The following is an 18505-nucleotide window of genomic DNA, read 5'->3' as shown; positions in this document are numbered from 1 at the left end:
TCTGGTGAGATACATTCACTGTGCCGCCACTACTGCTAAAGACACAGCTGCCATCCTCTTCCGGAAACAGGTTTGTTTAGTTCATAAATCCTCATTTCAGTATTTTGCTAAATACAAAAATTACGCATACAGGACAATAAATTCCAGGATCATTCTTCCTTAGGATTTGACAAATAGAACTGCAGTTCTCTCCCCAGCCCTGAGGTACCTCTTTTAAAGAGCAGTCAGCAATCTGATAACTTTAGATAAACCACTTAATTTCCAGAAGGAGCCTTGTCTGTATACACATAGTCCATTGGGTGTTCTCCTGTTCTCCCTGATTGCTCCCTTTTGGGAAGCAGAGGCTTTGGGTGAGTAAACTGGCAGCCTCTGCTTTCTACATCACGAAGTCATCTCATTCAAAATTTAGGAATCACTTTCATAAGGCACAAGAAACTGTGTTACGTACCTCAGCTGCAGTACAAGTGGGCTATTCTTCAGTTCCATGATCTAGGAGAAGAGACTCAACAATTTTTTTACCAGTGCTTTATTTGTACAAAACTAAGAAAGAAAGTGGGAAATAAAGATAGAATAAAAAAAGTACAAAGGATTGTGAGGAACTGGTGTAGGAGAGAAAACAATGAAATAGGAAAAAAACTATGCAGTTTTGACTCATGTTTAAATGCTCCAGAATAGGGTAAAAACGAAAAACCACCAAGGCTGGGTTGCCTAGAGAATGGTGCTATGTAAACATTTCAGGTACCTTCACTGCATAGGCATTTGAACACCTTACAGGTCTGCTCCTAGAGACAACAACCCCTGGCTAAGAGCCATTATACAAGCAGTGAGGTGACAGCTAGGCAGGATGAGCAGTATGGTGAGTATGCAAGCACTCAGCCAGACATCGTGGGATAGCAATGGAAAGGGCTGGCACACGCAGAGCATCAGTTATTTGGGAACAGAGACAACTCCTTGGCTGTGCTAAAGCATGCCATACCTCAGTGAGCCCATTTGCAAGGTAGTTTTCATCATATGCAGTACAGCAACGTCAAATCCCAAGAAACACTTCACTCATCTGCAACATACTGTAATGTGAGAGAACACAGAGGTTACTTGCAACAGACAACAAGCATAAAGAAGTATCTGTTTTAACCAGCTGTCCTTTCTGTTAGAAAAGGTCTGACGTCAGGGCTGAAATGCCTGAAGGTCAGCCAAGTTAGTCACTGGGCCAGAGCAGGGCATCCTGGCTCCTATTCCCTGCTTGGAAGGGTGCTTTTGTCTCTTAGTCAAAAGCAGGTGAACCAGCTTCCTGGTTCAACACTGACTCACTACATAACCTTGAACAAGATGATACACCACACCTTCCCCACGTGGAAATGGTATAATTTACCCATTTCCCCATGCCTGTGTGCGTGGTGCAACTGGTGTCCATATGGTATTTTCAGGTCACCGGCTCAAGGGTGCCAGGTAAGAGCAGAACCTGGATGTTGTATTATGTCCTGAGCTTTATTCTACTCAATGTTAGAGCCTGGGTAAATATACATGAATTTTTTCCAGCACTCCATGAGTTCTTCTGTACAGTAAAGTTAAAGCAAGCAAGAGAGAGAGAGAGAGGGGGAGAGAGAGAGAGACGTTCCCTTTTGATTGGCTGTGACTAGCTGCAATTAAAAACGATAATTTATTACCCTGGATTACGAGTATAATTTCAATGCAGAGAATTAAGGTTTTCTTCTGAGATGGAAATAAAGATTAATTTTTAATTTCCTTTCTCACTGCACATTTAAGAGCAATAGACTCCATAGAAAACTACAGGTCAAAATAGTTTTATGGAGGAATGACAATGTTCCATTGCCGAATAATTTAATGCTCTTGCTGCCTTTTTAATATTTGACTGCAGCTCCCTCATGCGAAACAGCGGCAGCAGACGCTGTACACATTTGCTGCAGCACTCAGGTCAATGTGACTTTGAAACAACAAAGTTTCACTGCTCAGGGCTTGGGCAGCTCTTGGAGTTCCCTGATGCAGGCAGCTGCCTTCCCCAAGAAGGGCACAGGCGGCCTTTCCATCAGGGCAGGCAGCTGGTCTGGGTATGGGAGGAGCAAGGATGGAATTAAAGCTTGAGGGAAGAGAAGGAGACCAGAATGGACTGGAGCCTGGGTGGAATAGGTGCACAGCAGGTGCATCCTAGCTCAGACATGGACAGACATGATCTGATCAAGCAGGAAAAGCATTTCCACCCAGGAGTAGGACAGTAGGACTCAGTGGTTTTGCTTGCAGACAGAGTGTGTTATTCCAGTTTCCACAGCTTATCAGCAGAACACAGGGGAAAACTGAGAAGCATGAGGTCATGAATTCACTTGGTCCTGGACCAAGACTAGGTCACTGCTTGCCACAACTGCTCCCAGCCCCTGGAGAAAACAGCCTGGGAAAAGCTGGGAAATCCACACCATCACACAGTGCTTCTGAGTGACCTGTAAAGAAGAATCCAACACACGAGAAAGATCCTGTGTAAGATGGCAGTTTCATGAGGAATGTCCTCAAAAACGAGGGCAGAAAAGTCACACAATACCATTTTCTCCCTGCAGTCTCTTCTTTCCAATATCAACATATATTCTCATCTGTCCAAGGTTAACTGAACCAACCTCCCATCAGGTTGAGACAGAGCTACAGACTAACATAATGAATTATGAAATGGAGCTTTTATGGGATGAAGGGACCTCAGAAGGTTGCTCTAGGTGGGTAGCATGCAGCAAAGACACGTTTCATCCCAGGCCAGGAGAACAAGACAAGCACTTTTCAGGTTGCCACTGTTCAACTTGAGGAATCAGCTCCTTGCTGTGGAATTGAGCCTGTTTAAGGTGTGAAGGTTTGTTAGATGTATTTATTTCCCTAGATGGCCAGGAGAAGGCAAAAGCTTGATTGCTTCCTGCCAGATTAGGAGATGCCACAAATCATACAAGCAAAATGTGTTCAGACATATTACAATGCCTCCAAAGGAACCCAGAAGTCTCTACACAAACTATATCTCAACCTTTTCATGTTAAGTCTCAAAATAGAAAATATAGCTTCCCATAACCCTCACTGCCCAGGCAGCATGACTGCTCTGAGTCTGCTGCTTCTGCAGGGACAGCTCTAGCCACTTTAAGTGTATCTGCTGATACCAACTCAGGAAAAGACTTCTCAAAGCTCACAGGCAAAATCAAGATGAGTAGTTATTTGGGAGGCATCTAGAGAAAACACAGAAACTGAAAAAATTAGGGTAACAGAATATAGAGTGCCTCTTCTTTCTGGTTAGGACTGGTCCCTAAAGTAAGCCTCTTACTCAGTGTGAGAGTTTAGAAAGGAACTCCAGCCAATTACAGTTACTGGAGCTGCCCCAGCACTTCTTGCAGCACGGGTGACAAGTAACACCTGGACTGATTTCTACCTCAGGTATTTATCATGTCCTAACACCTTACAGAATTCTCTGGAGACTTCCTTCACTGTCTGTCCTAAACAATTGTCCAGACATTGTTCACTTTAATCAATCAAATATCTATTCCCTTGTGGCTGCCTTTCAGCAGTGACCGTAGCACTCACTAGCTGCAACAAGTTTTCTTCTGATGGCTGATGACTCGCAAATCCTGCAGAGGGGATACACACCTGTCTGGATGCAGCCAGACTTTGGGAGGGCCCAGCTTTATTCAGCCCAAAGCACACTGCATTTTGGTGAGTTTTTCAGAAGTACTTGACCCTCCACTGCTGGGATGCTTGGGGCCACTTTTGCTAAATACCCCAGATCTTTGGACAGTTTGGAAAGTCTGGGCTCCAGTTTTGGAGCTCCATGGAAGCAAAGGAGACACGGAACCACCAGCTACAATGGGAGCATCTTTACTACAGACATTCAACATCAGCCCTGCCTCTAGCAGCCCACCCTGGTATAACCATCCTGAGTGCAAAGACTGGTATGTGTCTCCGGAAATGGAGTTTAGATGTTTGTCTTATCTGAACAAGTTCAGTGACTGAACATGCTGCACAAAGAGCGAGAGCAACCCCGACAAAGCAACTGCCACCTCCTTATCACGGTCTCCAAAAGGACTGAAAAGAATCAAGCGTCAGAGACTTATCTCTTGAGAGATGTTCAGCACCCATGCCTGGCTTACCAATCAGCTCTAACTCCCTTTTTCACTAGAGTTCTTCTGCCTTGTTTTTGGCCACAGGGTACAGCCTTGCCACTTCCTGAGTGTGGAGGAGTTGTGAGGGGAAGGGGGGTGAGGAGGATGGGCCCTTTTGCCCATGCTATTGTCTTGTACTTCTGGACAATGGGATGTTTTTACCCATGACAGTTTTACCGTTGTGATAACCGTAACAAATGTCCATCCCAGTATCACAGAAAGCTTCTGAAGTTCTGTGTGATGACAATGAAAGGGAGGTCAAGGACAGGTTTCCTTGAGGCCACGTTAACTTGGAGTCCTTCTGGCCTTGCACCCAGAGCTCAATGTGGGGTCCTGCTGCCAGTGCCAGCTGTGTCAGGGAGAAGTGCTCACCCTGAGATGGGAGAGCACTCTTGGTTGTGGCGTACTGCCAACTCCATGTGAGCCTTTGGGGTTATGGTGTTACACAGCAAGAACACAGGCATCAAACGTGTCACTCCATGATAGTGGGTCACATCTGCCAATTGACCTTTCTACATTTTAGTGCCCAGAAACAATGGCTAAACTCCTTACAGGTCAGAAGCTGTAAACAACAGGTTGGGGTTGATCCCATACTAGCCCCATTTGAGATGCTGTTATGATGGCCATAGTTATAACACTCAAGTCCTGACATTACCCATATTCAAGATGTTAAAAATTAAAATGCAGAAAACATCAGCTCCAGAGAAGTAGGATTCTGATTTTTACACTCAAATCCTCAAGTATCCTAAACAAGGTCAGAACAGCATCTATCTCCACTTGCTATTGTATCTGATCTCCTTTCATTGCCTCATCTCAAGTTTTCAAGTTTCTACAAGCAAATATGTTGATTTATACAGAACTATAACCTAATATACATGCTTTTGAGACCACTCTGAGCTTTGATATTTCTTAAACAAGAACTATTTTCTTATTGTGTGTGACATTCCAATGGCAGAAAAGGTACACAATTATCATCATACTTTATTCTCAAGACCACCAGCACCTCTCTCCTCAGAAGCTCAAGGTCTAAGGCCAGACATCATGAGAAAGATGGCACAAATATCAATATCACTGCTAGTTTACAGGGCTATTCTTACTTGTCATTTGCCCACATAAGCCTGGGGTGACAGCAGTGTGTAAGGACTGGGCAGAGCTAGAAGACCTGCAGCCTGGACCAGCTTTGTTCCTACCTTCTTGCATGCAGTCCTGAGCAGGTCACCTTACCCCTCGTGCTCACCCTCCCTCTGCCCAGCTGTCTGCCCTGGCTATGACTGTCTCAGGTTATTTGCAGCAAGGCCTATCTCCCCAGGCATATTCTGTATCTTGTTCAGTGAAGCCCTACTATGACCTAAGCACTTCTCTGAAACATATATTCAATAATTACATGAAACGAATGCTAACCTCTTGTGCAAATATCTCCATTTTCCTATTAAAAAAATCTTCCCTCCAGAAAACACACATAATCAACACGAATGTCTGCCTGTAATCATGCAAGGTTGTATTCACAGCAGATGATGTTTACTGAGAAGTCTCACTGAAGGAGCTTTGCACAGTTAAAGTTCTTTTATCAGACATTTCCCCCTCTCATGCTGTCCTCAGCTTAACATATATAATGGGGGTTGGAGGGGAGGTTTCAGCTGCCAGATGATAATATCTAATACTTGAACCCTTTCTTCCATGCTTCCAGTTTTGGAGGTTTGGCACACCGGTCATCATGAGCTCAACTTAGCCCATGGCTTCACCTCAATCTGTACAGGACAGAGTGGAGTTCCACAACAGTTGCTCAAAACTCTCCAGTAACAGTACCAGAACTTAAGCTATAATAAAAACTTCCTGGCTATTTGTCATTAGGCTTTTTCTGTGGGAGGATAAAGACGAGGACACACTAGGTGAGACAGTGCTCCTCTCCATTGCTTCCCATTTAAATCACAGTCTGACATTTCTCACATCTGTCTCAAACAGAGTGACTTAAGGAACAACTCCAGACCCTCGCCCACAGGATCTATGCCCTAGAGCTTCAACAAAAAAAGGCCATCCAGCTGCCTTTGCTTCATGGCCCTGAAATACTATTTAGAGATGGGGTAGCTGAGAACTTCTGCCAAAGAATTCAGCAGAGGCTGTAGATAGGCCTGGCTGGTCACTGCTCATGGGGCACCCATGTTCCTTGGCAGTCAACATGAGAAAAAACTTTATCACAGCTCAGACCTACTGAACAGAGATCCAAAGAAAAGGACATTTTGTTTTCAAAGATCTTCCTCTAACAGGCACTGAATGAAGAGTGGGGGGGGAGGGGGGAACAAAACAAAACAACAAAAAACCCAAGCTCTGATGAGAAAGATAAATTCTCAAAAACAGTGACAGACGCCCAGAGCAGATACCGGAGGGAAAATGCCACCAAGATCCGATTAGCCCAGTGAACCACCACTACGGACAGTATCTCTAAACCAAACTACTCTTCCCTTTTCCTCTCCCACAGTCTTCTTCCCATGACTGCAAAGTCCTCCCAGCCCAGAGCTTCTCTGCCCACCACTCACACACTTGAACTCTGACCGTGATGCTGTCAGCGCTGGCTCACACAACGCTCTCTGTTGAAGCTGATGAGGTCAGTGCTGGTGTAGGCACTGGGCCCTCAGCTCGGGATAGCTGTTCTCTCCACAAGACAGTTGCTGACCCTTGCTTCCAACTTACCATTAGACTGCATTTGGGACAATATCTGCACCCAATGCAATTGAAAGGGATTGTGTTAGGACACAGGGAAAAAAATCTTTATGTGAAGGATGAGAAATATCTTTTTATCAAAGCAGGACACACAGTTGTTAGGTGATGGTCTGATGAATTTTCAGCCTGGGTGCACTGCTTATTACCAACACGGATTTCCTCCAGAGGATTTTTGAAGTGGCTTAAGAAAAAAGAGATAAACCTTTTAGAAGGCTTCTTGGCTTTATGATCTTGGGGTCTGGAGGCTTGGGTGAAGAAGCATCCCATTACCGACTCCACTGATCTGTCCCTGCATCAGCAACTGAAGACATCACCAAGGTATCTCTATACCATCCAGTCTGCCAGAGGCTGTGTACAGATGTGTGGTTGTTGGTTGGATGAGGAACCTGTACCGAGCTCCATGAAGCCAGAGTACACAGGTGCATTAGCTCAGGAAAAGTTATGTGATTCAGCCACAGCTAAGCAGATGTATCTCAAGTGCCTTCCATCAGTTGAAGCAAGAGACTGAGTCAAGTGGTGCTGGAGAGGCTGCCTCTGCTCTCAGCCAGCATCCCTGGAAAAAGGAAAAGCTACAAAGGATGTGAAGGCAACTGAGGGAATACTGCTCTGTCATGGCACTGAGTTTCTTCTTTCCTACAGGCAACAAATAACAGCCACAGTGAACCATGGCAGTGACTGGAACAGCAGTTGTGAGAGGAAAAGTTATCTCCAGAATAACCGACTGTGGTCAAAGAGTGAAGAGGCAGGAAGAGGAGTGGCAGGAGGATCCTGTCCTGAGCTGACAGAGGAATTCAGTCAGGTCTTAGCTATTTACAATCCCCCTGCTAATTAACCAGCAGACCTTTCAGTGACTTTTCCCAGCAGTGAGACGGTTCCCATACTGTAAGCAGCGTCATATCACTCCCGTGCCGGCCAGATCGAGTCTTAATTTCCAGACCAAAGGGGTACCACTTTGGTCTCTTTGAATTCAAGAGACAAACCCAGGAACAGAGCCTGGAGCAGACAAATACTGCAGCCTTGCCAAACCACTGGCAGCAATGTTACCATGTAAGCATAAAGTTGGCCTCTATTTGCCAAACTGCAAGGGGGCTGCTCCAGCCCTCGGCCGCAGAGTGAGCCCAGTGCCACTAAGCACAGCAGCTCTCCCAGCCCTCCTTCTTCTCTGTTCTGGGGCCAGGATCAGCAATATCTCTATGGAAATAAGCTCTAATAGTTGCTTCAGGTCCAGCAGGAGGAGCTGGCTAAACACACATTTTTGTCTTAATGTAGGGCCTAAATAAACAGTCAAATAAGAACTCAATTTAAAAAATACTGTAGTTTAAAGGATTCCCTCAATTCTCAGTATTCCTTTTATTCCCATGGCAACTGATATGACTCTGATCTGCAGCCCAAGTATTTGCTCCTGCCTACTTTTCTAGTATAACTGGAAACATATCCACATACAAATTTGATGTTGGCTTGTATGGTTTTTGCAAATACTGTAACACATTTATCCTAAGTAATTGGTGAAAACATACTGCATTCTTTAAAAGTACACATCAACCCCACTGATGTACAGGCAGAACATCTACATAGCTGAGAGGCCAAGAACTACTCAAAGGCTTCCTATCCGTACATTCAAAGCCTGCAGTGCAAGGACTCAGTTAACTGTTAGTTTCCAGCCATGACAGAGTCCATTCATGCAGCCAGTGGTGCACAGACCAGCCAAGTGGTTGCCCACACCAACCCAGTAGTAGCCCAGTTACTTCTACACACAGTTCAGCCAAATGTCACCAACCCCAGCTTTCACAATAATCATCCTCCTTTCAGGCCTTGCTGCTACAGCCACGTCACTTGGCACTCAGTGCTCTGGTCTAGTTGGCAAGGTGGTGATCGTCAAAGATTGGACTCCGTGAACTTAAAGATCTTTTCCAACCTAAGTGATTCTGTGATGTATCAGTTTCTGTTTATCCACAAACTGGTTTCTGGTCCTATGGCTAATGAAGGCCAAGTTTAGCCACAATTCACTTGCTATGCAGGAACTGGAAGAAAATGGAAAGGCCCTTTCTTTGGTTTAAACAGAGGTGTAGAAAACAATCACCTCAGTCTTCAGGTCTTCCCTCATGATTTTGTCATCTGCTGGCCAAACTGCCATGCTGAATCCTCTTGAATTCCTACCCTGTGGTAATAAGGAGCTTGCAGGACCAGCTCTTTATTTGACACAGCGACCAAATTAATTAGCAGAGTTTGGATCACTTTTCAAAGGGTCCAGTCACCAAAACATGCACTTCCTGAGACCCTTTAAAAACTTTGTAAAATATCTTGCTCAGCACCTCTATCCCTCGTGCGAGTCCCACATCCATTAAATAACAATAAAACAGCTTGTTCTCAGGTTGGGAGCATGCTCTTTCAGGGGCTAGGAGGCTAGGACTTTGCAAAACTGTCAGATATATGCACCTGCTTATGAGTGGATATTTTGTCCCATATTTTTGTAGTAGAAAAAGAAACCTGAGGTTTTACCTGACAGCTTCTTACAATCCGGCCAGTGTAAGGTATAATACAGTCTTTTTTTCCCTTGCTTCTCAGATCTCAGGAGCGTGTGCCAAAAGACTGTCAACTTGTTAAAAGTACATTAATGCAAATTCCAGAGCTTTCAGTTATGTTTATGCTAATAGAAAGCCTCCCGCTCTGTGACAGGCCCAAGTGAAGAGTCAGTAACAGGAAAATTAATTCCAGCTGTTGAAATTGATTTAAAACTAGCTTATTCATAATAATAATAATGGGGGGGGGAGGGGGAAGAATTCCTGAAATAAAAATAAAAAAGGGAAATACAGAAAGCACAAAATCATGTTTACTGCATGAAAGCAGAAAGGGCTTCTCCTGTTGGGAAGAAATCTTCCAAATTTAATCAAGCCTGGTTAGAAGAAAGCTCTAGCTTGTTATCAGGTTGTAAGTGTAGATTAACATGAAAAGAATTAGCTATGTGCACAGCCTGATTTTGCAAAGGAAACACAGGGGTTTTGTGCACGTATTTTGTTTTATATTCCTTACGTCTTATCCAAAGGTAAGGAGACCAAATCCAGACTGCAGTGGGACAGGTAGTATTTTAGATGATAATGGCTGCGTACTGAGAGCACCAGAGCTCTGAGTGGGAAGATTAGCTACCCATGACCACTACATTTATTCAGTGCCTTTACATACATTTTTGCTGACTTGAGTTCTGAGTGATTTCCGTGTTTAGACAACCCCAGTCTTGGGATCACATACCCCAGCTTTGCTGGGGTTTCAGAGTTCAAACCAAGATCTAGTGGTGAAACTGCTGGCTGCCCTGCTGCTAAAATAATCTCAAATGTCCATATCCTTGATCTAAACATCCAAACTTTTTTTTATCTTAATTTTTCTTTTTAATTTCCCAACAATGATCCTCCTTGACTGTGTGTATGTGTAGCCTTAAAAGTGGAAGGAACAGAACACCTTGCATAATTCAGTTTTGACATGGAAGGGGAGGTAGTCTTTAAAAATTTGTTCAGAAATAGACTTTCATGCATTCAACACCTACAGACTGGAACCAGATTTGAAAATACACTGGTCTCTGCTGTAGTCATCCCTGAGTATAGAATCTTCCCTTTCCTAATGAGCACTTCTGAAAGACCCAAGGTCTTATATAGGGTCCTGCTTAGATGCTAAGCCCTATCTTTTGCCACAGTGGTATCATCTGATTAGGACCATATTCCTTGTTGGTTTTGAAGGGACTGATCCAGAGTTTAGTGACTTAAACACAAACATCTCCATTGGCTCTCCAGACTTCGCATCCAGCTTTAAGGCACAGTCTTGCATTTCATTACTGAAATGGCCTAATAGACTCCACAGACTGTGCCTTCACTGTACTCCTCTCTTAGTTCCTTATCCCCACCTTGTATATATATTCACATTTGCCTCCATGTCAAATGCCACACAGTTTTTAGCAGGCGTGAATGAAGGGGTAAAGACGAAGAGATGCCATGACTTCCATGGATCCCAACCAACTTATGACACTGAGGAATTCACATGCGTGGGTGGATGTGAGGAAAAAGTGTTGGACCAATTTCAGCAAGGACCTTGCAAGAAGCCAAGTCAAACCCATGGTTATTCAGGAAGGCTAACAAAAGATGCCAGCCCTAACACTGCAAGAAAAGAAATGGGCTGGTGTGCTTGCAGGAGGTTGCTTCCTTTTGAGGGGGGAAAAGGGGGAAGGAAGTTCCTCTAGAAATCCTGCTAGAATTTCAGAAATTTGCCCCTTTATTGTCAACTATAGAGAATGAAGATAAACCTTAGAGCATACCACAGCTCAGCCAAACAATGAAATAGGCAGATTAACTGCTGAAATGGAGACGCTGTCGGTCCAGAGACGGACAGTGCCCCTGACTCATGCCATCAGAGGAAGGAAAAAACAACAATAAAGAAAGCGGGGGTTATTTCTCAGAGTGCACCCCATGACTTCTGCCAGCTCATGCCGGGAAAGAAGGACACTGCACATTTTTCACTAGTGTGGGCAGTTAGAACCATAATTTGAACTTAAAAGGACCATTCATAGTTTTATTTACCAACTACAGTTTATCATGTGGAGAAAAAAAGCATTTCAATGTAATAAAAACCTGATTAGTAAAGGAGAAGGAGGAGATATCCCCTGCAGGAGTGATACTTCTCTCCTGAAAAATGAGGGTTTATGTGTGGAAGCAGGAAGGATTTTCTCTAAGGGTTGGTATTTCCCTCCATGGCACTCACTCAGACCTTGCTCACACCATTTTGCAGGCACTTGAACACGAGGCTTAACAGGCTCAGGCCGTTTTCAAGCAAACTGCTGGGTTCTTGCAAGTCCTGTTCTGATGCAAGTCAGGCTTCTACCTGCCTTCAGTTCCTTTGGCCCCAAATCAGCAGTGCAAACCCAGGAATTCAAATACCATCAGTTTGGGTAGAGGGTAGTGGTGTTTGTTTTTAATAACAATCAGTTATGGGTTGTTTTTCTCTGCCTTCTGGATCCTGAGTCTTTTAGGCATAACTAAGTCACACTTTCAAATTACTGGGGGCTTGGGTGTGCATTGTGGAGTTCACATAAACAAAAGGACTAGAAATATGCTTTTGAAATGAAGCTAAAATTTTCAAGTAGTTATTTAATTCCCAAAGATCAGGCACTAAACAATAAAAAAAATATCACTATCCTCACTGGAAAAGACTGGTAGCTGCAAATCCCCTCACCTTTGACTTGAGAGTTGGGGAAAAGCAATCAGGATTTAGCCCTATGACTTAAAGAAACCGTCACTATTCAAAACCTGTAACAGAGATGAAAATCACGAATCTATTTCCCCCAAACAAATGGGGTTTGCCAGGCAAGAATCATGTGATATAAAAATTTCAGGAAAAAGTCTGGATCAAAGCCCAGAAGAAATACACAAACGGGTAAAGGTAGGAGGGCTTCTCTGCCTTGCTTTTGCAGGGCTTTTGAGCCCACTACTCTACTCAGGATGATGATGAAACACAAGGATTTGAGAACAGAGGCAAAAAAGTAACCATCACCTCAGCAGCATCCTGGCTGGACTAGTCTGGAGTGATTCCTGCGCCTGCGGGGAAGACCAGAACATGCTGGATCCCACACGCACAGGGTCAGGGTCAAATTCTCCATGTGCTGCCCTGTTCCACATCCTCCTGCAGAAGGCTGGGCTGGCTGAAAAAGCCAGAACATTTCAAATAACCTTAACACTGTCCACAGCTCATCAGCTGTTTCCCCCAAGCCTCCTCAGGCTGAGCAGCACACATACACCTCCTGCTGGACCCAGCCCTCAGTTCAAGAAGCTGCAGCTACGGAAGAAAGGAGCCGAGTTCTTTTACAAGGCATTAAGTTTCATTTGCAATTACTTGGGATTTTATTGCACTGCTGACTATAACAGGTTAGTTAACTGGGCCGGCAACATTGTACCCATATGCCTTTTTAACAGTGCTTTTCTGTTATTGTTTCCTTATTGGTCTTTTCCCTTTTGCAACTGGATTTTACTGGCGTCCAGCTTGTGCAATAGGTCCCAGGTGGCTCCTCTAAGAACCTTATTTGTTAATTTGATGGCTGAACCAGTGCATAAGGAATGAAAAATACTGAAATGCAATGCCCAAGATGCTACTTCACAGCAGTGGCAACAACCCAGGAAACGTTCCCCAGGGTAAGGCTGCTGGGTGAAGTGGAACCTTGTCCAGTTCATCCCTGGAAGCAAGACACTCCCTGCTAACACACCTACTTTTCTCTGCAACCAACCACGACTCCTGTAGGAGAGAAGAGAGCTGTAACAAATCACCCCACGAGAGCCACAGTGTGCTGCAGGGGATGGAGTCGAAGGGAGAAAAGACAGGGCTCCTACTCCTGCAAGTGTAAACTTCAGAGCTTGCAAGACTTCAGTGTGCCTCAGAGACAGTCAACAAGTTAGCAAATTGGGCCCTAGATTTGACAAGCCACGGTGTTTCCATAGAGAACGCCTTTTTGTTTTGTTTTGTTTTTTTGGTGGCAAAACCTCAAAAAACAACCCTGGTTCAGTCCAACAACTTTCACTCAGAATGCAATGACCAGATTTTCAAAAGAACTGAGCACCCATCAGGGTCCACTCTGCTAAGTGCTTGAGCTGCTTTGAAAACCTGTTTCCCTGAACAAGATACCAGTAACTGATGGTTGAACACGAGGACATACACTGTTCTCTTGCTCCTGCCTTGTTAAATAATGCATTTCTTTCTACAGTGGATAAGCACTGAAAAGCCTTGTGGAAGTAATATATCTGAAGGAGGGATTGGAACAGAGAGATAAGCCTATGGTGGAGAAGGAATTCTACTTGCAGAATTCCATGTCAAGATTTTTTTCCATGAAAAATACCCCACCCCTCATCAGAAATCATGAATTATCATGAAGAAAATGTGTATAAGAAAGGGCTGATTGTGATGAATACTCCTGACCTGGGGGAAAATGAGTGAAAGGTTTCAGGGTTTTGTTTGTCTTGACTCTTTATTTCAATGTTCTAATTTACACTTGGCCAAGACTTGAAATAAAAATAGCAAAAATTGAAATTAGATGTTTCGGTTGTTCAGATCGTATGTTGCCTGGGGCTTTAGGTCTTATGGTGGGGAGGGTTATTTTGTTTTAAGATTTTTGAGTAAAGACATCACTATCCCAATTTAGGAGATTATTTGATTTTGGCTATTTTTCTTGTGCTGAGAAATTCTCCCGAGATGGGAAATCATGGTGAGCTCTGTTCTAGACCCAAGTACAAGGAACAATATCAAAAGGCATCACCACCCGAGAGTACTTCCTTTTGCTGAAACAGAATCCCAAAACATTTGCTTTGCCAAGAATAAGAGAAAGAATAGAAACAGGATGCTCTTGCTGGGGTTACAAGCCATCATTAACAAATGCAACCTCGTCATCTCCCAAAAGAGAGCATCTCATGCAGGCTTACTGATTCGGGGTTGCTCGAGTTGAGCAGAAGATGTGACCCTGATAAACCACAGCACAGATGAGGAAACTGTACTTCTCCTCAGCACTTCTCCCCTCTTACCTTCTTGAGTTCTGATACTCTCAGGCACATGGTGTGACTCTTGGGGATGGTCCTGTGCAGGGCTAAGAGTTGGACTCAGTGATCCTTGTGAGTCCCTTCCAACTCAGCATATTCTGTGGTTCTGTGAAGTTTTTCATTACATTATGTCACACAAAACAGTGAAACACAGAAAAGGTTTGATCCAAGGAAGCCCTGCCCGGATACATTTCCTCAGCCCTCCCCACAAAACCCCTTCATGCAACTCCTCACCTCTCCCCCTTCCCAAAGCTCAGGGGAGCCCTGTCAGTGCCTTCTCCACTGGTGCCCTGGACAGTTGAAGTGGTGCAGGTATCTCCACATGCAATTTGGCACCAAATCTGAACCCTTCAGTGCTTTCTGGAACACCCAGAGCTATCTTCAGAATCCCAAACAAATACATTAATTGCTTTCAATTTATCAGCCTCAAATCATTCTGTCTAATTACCATTCATCTAGAGTTTGTGTTTTTTTTAATGGTTTATGGGTATTGTTGGTAATCTTTTAATTTCTCATTAAAAACAATATCTTGTACGCACTATGTGTGAAAAGCCCTAATCCGATAAATCAAGCAAGAGTAACACAGTTAAAAGGAAATCAGTGGAACAATATTTGGGTTTATATATTTCTGCCAGTCAATTTGTAATTAAAAGTTGCTACTTTAAAAAACACAGTTGTTGCTGTGAAAGCCATTATCAGTCGGCATTTTCATATGAATACTGCTTTAATTAATTAGCAAAAGTAAATACATTATATATCAAAAACCGCTTTCCCACTGAACCCATGCGTTCCAGAACAAAAGGCTTAATAAACCATACAAAAGAGGGACAAATTAGCTGATCCCACCCTCCCTTTTCAGGTTTAGAGTCTTTTAAAGTTCTCCAAGGTTTTTTTCCTCCCACACTTGCCTTTTTTTTTTTTCAATACATTGTTTGTTTTTCTTCAGAAGTGCGTATGAGGGAGAAGATGCTACACAAACACAAAACATGCCATTCAAACTAAATTATTTGGAAATCAGTTTAGCTGGTTCTTAGAAAACAGGAGTGTTTATGATTATTAAAACCCAAATGTAATTACGATCACATACAACACAGTCCCTTTGGAACAAATTATTTGCTGAACATTAAGGGGTTAGAATTTGATTCACAAAAGGAAATTATGTGTCTGAAAAATTCTTTTGTCTAGGGGCATTCCAGAGACTGGAAATAGCAGAAGAAAATTCTCCATTTTCACTACCAAGCTGGAGAGTAAGTGTGGATGAGTGGTGTTGTTTCAGGTGAAAGCCTCTAAGATAAGAACACCTTGAAACATCAATGGCATCTCTTATCTCATGGGCCTTTAACAAGAAACAAGGGTCCTGCCGTCTGAGAAGCAAACAAATCACTCACCTCATCCTGGTCCTTTCCTGCTGAATTGCTGAAGTGCTGCAAGCAGGGCCCATTTGTGGGTATGGAGCAGAGAGGAGGAAGCATCTAAGTTGACTGATGACTGTGGCCAGGGCTGGGGTAACTCAAGACAGTGGACTGTGAAAAGGCAACCCAATGGTGGGACCACTCACACAGGTGTAGAATTTGACCTAAATAAAGAAACCAAACTCAATAAGGCTCTGTTTGATAGATAAGACAGACTAATTACCCCAATTTAATTACACTTACCTACAGAGTTGCAGTTCTCTGCACAGTGATAAAGAGCAACTTCAGTAGGCTGAGCCTCACCACCTTTTCAACAGCATAAACACATATTGATCAACAGGTGAGGCCAAGGAGTGCAAATACCAGGCTAAAAGAGCCCAAGACCAGGTTGGTTAGGGCTCTGAGCAACCTTGTCTACTGGAAGGTATCCTTGTCCACAGCAGGGAAGTTGGGACTAGATGATCTTTAAGGTCCCCTCCAACCCAAACCATTCTACTATTCTATGAAGTACAAGAGAATTCAGTAGAAAAAAGGAATTACCCAAGGGACAATTTTTTACATCTCCTTTCCATGACAGTACTGGAGGTTTTCCACCAGAGGATAGTTCCAAAAATAAAGATCAGCACTCAGAAGATGAGGATATTGTATTAGCTAATTCTATGGCTATATTAAGAACCCATCCAAAATTTCATTAACATAGGAAACCCAACAGTGCACTAATACAAAGGCTGTTCGCAGTCCTCCAAACCCCCTCCACCAAATTTCCTGTATTACCAGATATCTCATTTCCCCCATTCAGTCCTGACTCTTAGCTATCTTCTCACTTGCACAAGGTACTCAGTTTGTGAGGTCTCATTAGGTAGGTACCATTAAATCAAGCCAGAATCCCCCCAGCAAAGGGCACATTTCAGCAGACACAGAGGTGTCCGTGCAATGCGCAGGGATGAGACAACATGGGGTGGGATATCACGAACAGCATTGTGCTGAGGGATGTTTCAGCACAGAAAAGCATGTGCCTCATGCAGGCCCTTTAGCACAGGCATTCTTTTCTCTTCACATAACTGAATTGATTTTTATCATTGTTGTATTTGGTTGAGTCGCCCATCTGGAAAGTTCTTGCCTCCCCCGGCCCCCATAAATAACCAAAACCAGCTCTAACCAAAGGCAGTTGACAGAATCAGCCCCATTGCCCTTTGGCAGTTCTTCCAGGAATTTTTAGGGTTTTTACCAGTCAGGAAAAGGCTTTGATGCTTTGGAATCAGGATTTTATGAAGATCATTTTGTTGGGTTCAGCCAACTCATGAAGTGTCAAATGGGGGGCACTCTTTCATCTCATCACTGGATGGGGAAAAGATCCTCCCTCTTACCGGAATGGGGGCTGGAGAGGGGGGAAACTGAGAGATGAAGGTTCATCCATAGAGGGGAGGGTTTCTTTTCTCCTGATAGAGTCCACCCACTGCATTCCCATCATACTGATTGCTGCAGTCCTATCTGTCTGCTCTCCAGGCTATATCAGATAAGAGGAGAACTGCTCGTTCACTCCAGTTCTGGTGCTGTACTGAGGGGCCTCCCGGCCGCAAGGCCAGGCTCTTCTTTACTTTCCTTTTCCAGCTGCCTTTTTCAATGACTGCTGCATCAGTAGGGATGCTGTCAGGGAACCTGCCACATGCAAAGAATGAGGCAGTAATCAAGACCAGCCTAAGGAAATTTCATCATCCACTTTGCACTTGCAAACGCCCACCTAAAAAAAGAGAGTGAGAAAATCCCTGTGCTTCCTCAAAATTTATGTGCAAATTCCTATCCAGCCACGCCTGGGCTGTTAAGGGCTTGGTTGCCATTTCCCCCTGAACAAGTCCCACCACGGATGGCATTCACACATACTGATGGGCTGTGTCTGAAGCAGCTCCATTGCCTCAATAATTGCAGATATCACTTGTTCAGAAGCTGCAGCCACCAACGAATGTCTATTTGGCAGAACTCAGGCTTCTGCAGGGCTGTGAGCTACGCAGCCCATCTTCGTCTAGCAGTTGATATCATTCCACTTAGTTTAGAGCAGTTGAGGTGCACAACAATCGCTTGTGTCCTCTCCCATGGATGGGCATGGCTGCACTGCCCCTCTTTGCCCCAGTGAAAATATCAGCTTCTTTGGGTATTTTGCTCAGGTCAAACTATTCCTGGCTAGTTCTGTTTGCTATGAACTGTCACTCACAGTCTTCGTGCACAGCATGTCTACAGTCATGCATGTGAGATTTTCAAATGCCAGCCCCTCTACCACAAAACCCATTGGAGACCGTTCAGACCAGTGAAAACACTGGGGTGCTTCAACACTGAACTCAGATTCAGTTTACAAGATTGTTACTCCAAATAAGATGACTAAGATCTAACCTGGAGAATCTCATAACCTCAGCAGTCAAGAAGTGTTTTTGTGGGAGAAAGTCTGAGCAAGACAAAAAAATCCAAGTTCTCTTGTTGGTGTACCCACTGGTTTAAGCTACATTCCAATCCAGCATGTTAATAAGTACAGACACCTCTTCCTGCACCCACGGAGACTGTAATGATGTATTAGATAAAATATTTCAGTTGCTTTTGATTTCTTACAGGAGGAGAGCAAGCAGTAGCACCACAGTGCTCTGGTAAACACACAGATGCCAGATACACATACTAGGAGAAGAATGGAAACAGC

The 18505-nt window shown here is 43.9% G+C and overlaps 1 long non-coding RNA gene across 1 annotated transcript; it reads right to left on the bottom strand.

The window, feature by feature from the left end:
- Positions 1-1002: 1002 nt before the first annotated feature.
- LOC126638717 (uncharacterized) lies at positions 1003-15857 on the bottom strand. Its single transcript, XR_007628665.1, has 3 exons — positions 15799-15857; positions 14396-14516; positions 1003-1064 (listed from the first exon to the last, which is right to left on the bottom strand). It is a non-coding gene; the product is annotated as an uncharacterized LOC126638717 (long non-coding RNA).
- Between the last annotated feature and the right edge of the window lie 2648 nt (positions 15858-18505).

This window comes from Myiozetetes cayanensis, unplaced genomic scaffold (assembly GCF_022539395.1).
Source record: "Myiozetetes cayanensis isolate MyiCay16 unplaced genomic scaffold, myiCay2020 scf18, whole genome shotgun sequence".
NCBI lineage: Eukaryota > Metazoa > Chordata > Aves > Passeriformes > Tyrannidae > Myiozetetes > Myiozetetes cayanensis.
This window is presented reverse-complemented; position numbering and strand designations above follow the sequence as displayed.